The sequence below is a fragment of the Salvelinus sp. IW2-2015 genome, unplaced genomic scaffold (genome assembly GCF_002910315.2).
Source record: "Salvelinus sp. IW2-2015 unplaced genomic scaffold, ASM291031v2 Un_scaffold6588, whole genome shotgun sequence".
Lineage (NCBI taxonomy): Eukaryota > Metazoa > Chordata > Actinopteri > Salmoniformes > Salmonidae > Salvelinus > Salvelinus sp. IW2-2015.
Genome location: NW_019947850.1, coordinates 3,726 through 11,043, shown reverse-complemented (window position 1 = coordinate 11,043; position 7,318 = coordinate 3,726). Strand labels below are relative to the sequence as shown.

General features: G+C 43.7%; 1 long non-coding RNA gene across 2 annotated transcripts in view; it reads right to left on the bottom strand.

Annotated features, from left to right (window-relative positions):
* Positions 1 to 2,063, bottom strand: part of LOC139026981 (uncharacterized) — a 10,428-nt gene extending 8,365 nt beyond the window's left edge. For both annotated transcript variants that reach the window (XR_011479000.1, XR_011478999.1), the window contains exons 1-2: positions 1,988 to 2,063; positions 1,609 to 1,629 (exon numbers count right to left, since the gene is read on the bottom strand). This is a non-coding gene — a long non-coding RNA (uncharacterized lncRNA). The remainder of the gene's footprint in view (positions 1 to 1,608; positions 1,630 to 1,987) is intronic.
* Positions 2,064 to 7,318: the final 5,255 nt, after the last annotated feature.

Genomic DNA, 7,318 nt, shown 5'->3' with positions numbered 1-7,318 from the left:
TAATATCTAATATGGTATATGTAATATCTAATATGGTATGGTATATGTAATATCTAATATGGTATATGTAATATCTAATATGGTATGGTATATGTACTATCTAATACGGTATGGTATATGTAATATCTAATATGGTATGGTATATATAATATCTAATATGGTATGGTATATATAATATCTAATACGGTATGGTATATATAATATCTAATATGGTATGGTATATGTACTATCTAATATGGTATGGTATATGTAATATCTAATATGGTATGGTATATATAATATCTAATATGGTATGGTATATGTAATATCTAATATGGTATGGTATGTATGGTATATGGTATATTAATATGGTATGTATGGTTTGGAAACGGCAAAAAATTTTTTGAGGAGGTAGGTTAATTTTAAGAGATATGTATGTATCTCTCATCTCTCTCTCTCATACTCATCTCTTCTCTCTCTCTGTCTCTGTCTCTGTCCTCTGTCTCTGCTCTCTGTTCTCTGTCTCTCTCTCTCTCTGTCTCTCTCTCTCTCTTCTCTCTTCATTGCATTTTTTTCTTGGTTGCCACGGAAATGTCTTCTGGCTCTCTTGCTCCTTCTCCTGTCTCTGTCTGGCTTCTCTCCTCTCACTTTGGCGTCTCTCTCAACATACCTCTTTCTCATTCGTCTGTCTCCTCTCTCACTTCTCTCATCCGACAGCAGATGCCCCTCTATACTTAACAAAGTCAATTTTAATGTGAAAAAGTGGTGAGTGCACCATTGATCGTGTGTAATACGTAATCCCCGATATCTACAGGTCCGTGCTGTTCTCTTCCTTGTTCTACAATCTCTCGACCGGTTACGCCCCAGTTGGCCTTCTATCTTGGTCCCGCTGTTTCCCCATCTAAAAGACATAAAGACGTCTCAGGTGTAACCCCGCCCTTACTCCGCGTCCCCCCCTTCTGACCTCCGACTGGCTTTTCCCCGCCCTCCTCCGCTGTTCCCCCTTCTACCCCATATCCGCTGGTATTGGGCCCGTCTGACAAGCCATTCGTACGCTGATTCCTGTTCTACGTCCGTGTTCCCCTGGGATACATTGGGCCCTACCGGTAGATGCGCCGTGAGGTTCTTTCCCCAGGTATTTAACTTTGAGCCCGGTCTGTCAGCTGTTCCCACCTTCTAGCCACTCTTGTGTTTTTCCGCTGTATCACCCTATTTCAATTAATGGTCGTCCGCTTGTTTCCTCCTTGTCTTACCCGTTCCGCTGTTTGTGCGTAAGGTAATCGTGTTCTAACTTGCCTTGCAGGTTTTTTTCAATAAAAATAAAGTAGACGTTAGCAATGGAGAATGCAAAAATGTTGCTAACGCGTGTTGTGCTCTCATACGGGTGGTAAATACTGTGATTTGGCTGGGCTCCTGGAATTTCATCCAAGGCGCATTGGCAAAGGTCAGTGGAAAAACGTTGTGACGGGACTACTGTTCTGGAGAACGATCGTCGCCATGCTGCGACTCTCCTTCCACTTTCGCTACTCGACTCCTGCAAATAAACTCAGCACGCCCCTTCTACTCTCGCTGGTTCCCGTTCTACCTCCCGCTGTTCCCGTTATATCCTCCCGCTGTTCCCCCTTCTACCTCCGCTGTTCCCCCTTCTACCTCCGCTGTTCCCCCGCCCTACCTTACGCTGTTCCCCTTCTACCTCCGCCTCTGGTTTCCGCGCCTACCTCCGCTGTTCCCCTTCTCCCTCCGCTGTTCTCCGCCCTACCTCCGCTTGTTTCCCCCTTCTACGCTCTGCTGTTCCCCGTTCTACCTCTGCTGTTCCCCCTTCTACTCTGCTGTTCCCTTCTAAACCTCTGGCTGTTCCCGTTCTACCTCCGCTGTTTCCCGCCCTACCTCCGCTGTTCCCCTTCTACCTCGCTGGTTCCCCGTTCTACCTCGCGTTCCCCGTTACCTCCGCTGTTCCGTTCTACCTCTGCTTTTCCCCGTTCTACGCTCCGCTGTTACCCGTTCTTACCTCCGCTGTTCCCCGTTCTACCTCCGCTGGTTCCCGTTCTACCTCCGCTGTCCCCCTTCGTACCTCCGCTGTTCCCGTTCTACTCCGCTGGTTCCCGTTCTACCTCGCTGTTCCCTTCTAGCTCTGCTGTCCCCGTCTACTCCGCCTGTTCCCCTTCTACCATCCGCTGTTCCCCGTCTCCTCCGCGTTCCACGTTCTTACCTCGCTGTTCCCCTTATGCTAACCTTCCGCGGTGTAAATTCCCTGAACTTGTATTGTGCTATAATAACGCACTGTTCCCCGTTATATGACCTCCAGCTCGTTTTCCCCAGTTATTCTGAACGGGTCCAGCTGGTTCCACGTTATACACCTTGACCGGTTAGGAGGTTCCCTCTTCTACCTCCGCTGTTCCCACGTTCTTCCTCTGCTGTTTCCCGTCTACTCCGCTGTTCCGCCTTCTACCTTCCGCTGTTCACGTTCTACTTCCGCTGTTCCTCCCGTTTACCTCCGCTGTTCCCCGTCCCCTCCGCTGTTCCACGTTTACCTCCGCTGTTCCTCTCTTCACCTCCGATGTTCCACGTTTACCTCCGCTGTTCCCGTTCTAACCTCCGCTGTTTCCCGTTCTATCCTCCGCTGTTTCCCGTTTCTACCTCCGCTGTTCCCACATTCCTACCTCCGCTGTTCCCCGTTCTCTACCTTTCCGCTGTTCGCCCCTTTTACCTCCGTGTTCCCGTTCTACCTTCCGCTGTTCTTGTCCCGTTCTACCTCCGCTTATTCGGGGACCAGGACGTAGGTTCTATCCTCCGCTGTGATCCCCTGTGGCTTATCTCCGCTGTTGGACACCCCTTCTGAACATCTACTTGTCTAGCTGGGACTCGTGTTCGCCCCTTCTAACCTCCAGCTGTCTGCCCCGCTCTTAGCTCTTCCTGCTGTGTTTTGCCGGTCCTTCTACCTCCCGCTGTTCCCGCTCTACTCGCTGTTAACCCCGTTCCTACCTCCGCTGTTCCCCGTTACACCCTCCGCTGTTCCCCGTTCTAGGATCAGTTGGATCCCAGCTGTTCCCCGGTTTTTCTAGACCAAATTGTGTTTCACCCCGTTTCTATCCGCTGTTCCACGTTCTACCTCCGGCGTTCCCCCTTCTATCTTCGCTGTTCCACCTTCTACCTCCGCTGTCCCCCTTCTACTCCGCGTTCCCGCTCTAACCTCCCGCTGTTCCCCCTTCTACTCCGCTGTTTCCCCGCTCTACTCCGCTGTTCCCGTTCTACCTCCGCTGTTTTCAGGGGCGACACTATATACCTCCGCTGTGGGCTATTGTTATTTTCTATTTTGTCAGTGCTTCATACACCATATGACTCTGCCCACCTTGCAGGATGTTTGCTAATGGGGGGCAGGGAGGGCTGGTGACTGTGGTGGTGGTAGTTAAGCTAGTGAGAGGAGAGAGGAGGAGAAGCAGAAGGGAAAGCAGGGCCGACAACAGAGGCGGAAATAGAAAGCGAACTGCGCCCCTTTAAATCCTCGGTTCCAAGAACGAAGGCTCTGACAAGCAAAAATAATGACATCAGGCTATAGCTGCGTTGAGAAGTTTTATATGTGTGATATAGATATGCATGAAGGCCTAGGGGTTCAACGGCTTGCAAGATACGTTGTCAGGGATGTCTGATCGCTCTGCGGGAGACGGGGACGGGGACGGTGGTTGGTGGTGCTGGGTGTGTATATGTCTACTAAGCTTTTAGATGTCAATACAATCCTCCTGTATGTTATTGAATATAGAAGACAACTTGCTGAAGCGTTTTAGAAACACTTAAACTTCCTCCTCCTTTTTAGCTACCCTGTTGTTGTAATACGTTAATGGTCCACTAATACGATTATGGTATATGTAATATCTAATATGGTATCCTGTAATATCTAATATGGTATATGTAATATCTAATATGGTATATTAATCAATCTAATATGGTATATGTAATATCTAATATGGTAAATGTAATATCTAATATGGTATGAATATGTAATATCTTAATATGGTATATGTAATATCGAAATATGGTATATTCATATCTATATGGTATTGTCATATCTAATATGGTAAATGTATATCTAGATATGGTATATGTAATATCTAATATGGTATATGTAATATCTAATATGGTATATGTAATATCTTAATATGGTAATATGTAATCATCTAATAGGTATGGTATATGTAATATCTAATATGGGTATATGTATTATCGAATTGGTAATATGTCATAGTTAATATGGTATATGTAATTCAATATGGTATATGATCTAATATGGTATAATGTAATATTCAATATGGTATGGTATATGTAATATCTAATATGGTATATGTAATATCGAATATGGTATCTGTCCAATCTATATGGTATTGTAATAATCTAATATGGTATGGTATAATGTAATATCTAATATGGTATATGTCATATGCTAATATGGTCGTTGTAATTATCTAATTTGCCACTAGGTGGTTCGTATATGTTAATAGGGGTCTAATTGGTATAACCGTTGGATAAGGGCTTATTCTTTACATAATATGTCCGCATAGGGTTAGTAATATCTAATATGGTATGTGGTATATGTATCGGGTAAGACTAATTATGCTGTATAGCTACAGTTTTATCACATGGTAATTATAATCTAAATATGGTAGGTTAATAATGTAATCTAATCTATATACGGTATAGGGGTATACTGTAATTCTATAGGTATGGTATATATAGGATATTTTAATTTACAAGGTTATGGGGTTACTATCTAATAGTCTAAATAGAGTATTGGGTTTAATTATCCTCTATAAAGATTAGATATGGCTATGAGTATGATGTACTTATCTAATAATGGGTATTTGAGTATATGTATCATCTAATAATGGTATGGATATATATAATATCTAAATATGGGTATGGTAATATGTTATATCTACCTATGGATGGTATGTATGGGTATATGGTATATTAAATATGGTATGTATGGTTTTGCTGGTAATATTAATATGGTGGCGTGAGTATGTATGGTAAATGCATGTTGGTATGTATGGATATGGTAAATCTAATATGGGTATTGATATTGTATGTGTATATTTGGTAAATTAATAGGTGGTATGGTTGTTATGGTATATGGTATATTAATATGGTATAGTATGGTAAATACGGTATATTATTGGTTATACCGGAATAATTAATATGGTATGTATGGTAATACGGTATATTACATATGGTATAGTTATGGTAATCTGAGGAGTTTCGAGGGGTATCTTGACATTATGGTATGTATGGTATTAATATGGTATGCTATTGGTATGGCTATGTTATATTAATATGGTATGTTGGATAAAAATAGCCGAAACGGTATATATATGAGTGGTATAAACTGGTATATAATTAATGGTATTGGTATTTGGGTATAGGTATATTAAATATGGTATGCATGCTATAAAGTGTGTATTAGGGTCTAGCTATGACAATATCAGAGGTATGGTATTGTATTGGGAGTTATAATTCTAGTACACACGCGTAGGTATATTCTATGTATGGTATGTTGGTATAAATGTGTATAGTTATATGGTATCGCGTTTAATGGTATACGGTATAATTTAGTTATGTGTATGCTTTGGTATATTGGTAATATGTTAGGGATTGGATATGGTATGGTTACGGATATTAGTAGGGTATGTTTGGTATAATGGTATTTGGCGGGATTGTATAATTGATAGTCCTGTGTGTGCTCAGATCTGGTTATTTTGATGTCGGGCTCATAACTACAGTCTATAGCGTGTTCACGGGGAGTGATGTACGTTACTATATGGGGAGCTATTAATATTCTGAGTTCACTCACTGATACTACTCTACGTAACAACATCTTAAGTTTTCATCTCTCTCTCCCGCCTCTCTCACTCTCCCTCCAGGTAAAGGATCCTCCAAGTTTAATAAGCTAGCTGTGAGCTATAGCTAACGTTAGCCTGAGGTTAGATGGGCTGGGCTTGCTAGCTAACATCGAACTTGTGTGTTGTAACTTTGGGGATATTTTCTAGAATGCCAATTCACATTGCTATTATAAGCCTAATGTTAGCTAGCTAACAAGCTAACATTGGAACCATATTTGGTTAGCGAATCTTTAGCTAGCTATGACACATCGGACTTTGTTGAATTGGCTAGTCTTAAGACTTGGGCTGTTTCCTTTCAACACTAGCCACGCTGACGTGTTAGAACTCGTGTGGTAGTGAATCTGTTCCTCAGAAAACTCGCCGTTTTCGCATCTATTGTTATAATGAATGCACTAAATTATTTGGTATCTGGAATTTGGTCTTTCAGTATCGTCCAGTAGAGAAATGCCTGACCTCTCTGCTCACTGCACACCAGTCATACAACTCAGAGACGCTCGAACTGGTCATTAGCAACTGTCCATCCTCAACATTGAATGACAATATCACAATAAACGAACAACAACATTATACGCCTGTGAAGGTATTGAAGCCTGCGCAGTGCCCCCGCCTTGCCTCCTAGCCTACAGACAAGCAAAGGCAGCATGCACAGTCGCACAGTAGCACGAAAGTTTGCAGGATGCGGCAGGCTACTAAAAGTTACGATGTAGCAGACTAGCAGCTCCCGACCATTTTGCACCAAATAACGGAGTTGCGTCGAGAAATACATGTGGGACCTGAATTGCTCCGGTAGTGGTCAAACACAGAACAGAGAGAGTGATCGGGCCCTTCCCTCTCTCCCTACCTAGCTCTCTTTTTCCCTCCCTCCCTCTCTCCCTACTCTACCTCTCTCTCTCCCTCTCTTCCCCCGTTCCCTCCTCCCTCCTGCCCTGACCCTCCCTCTCTCCTCTCCCCTACCTCCCCTCTCTCTCCCTCCTTCCCTGTCGCCTCCCTCCTGCCTTGTCCCTCCGTTCTCTCTCCACCTACTACTCTCTCTCTCCCTCTGTCCCTACCCTACCTCTCTCTCCCCCTCTCTCCGCTCTCCCTTCCATCTCTCTTCCTCTCTCTCCCTCCCTGCCTCCTTCCTGTACATCTATTTTAAAAGACTTAACTTCCCAGTTAATCCAACGATTGATAGATTTCAAAAAGGCTTTACGGCGAAAGCACATCCATGCGATTATCTGAGGACAGCGCCCCGCGTACAAAAGCATAAAAACATTTCCCAAAACCAGCAGAGGCGTACCAAAAGTCAGAAATAATAAACTGTCTCTCTCGATCTCTCTCCTCCTCCTCTCTCTCTCTCTCTCTTCTATCCGCCTCCTCCTCTTCTCTCCTCCTCCTCTTCTCTTCCTCTCCTCCTCCTCTCTCTCCTCCTCCCTCTCTCTCTCCTCTGTTCTCTCTCTCTTTCCTTC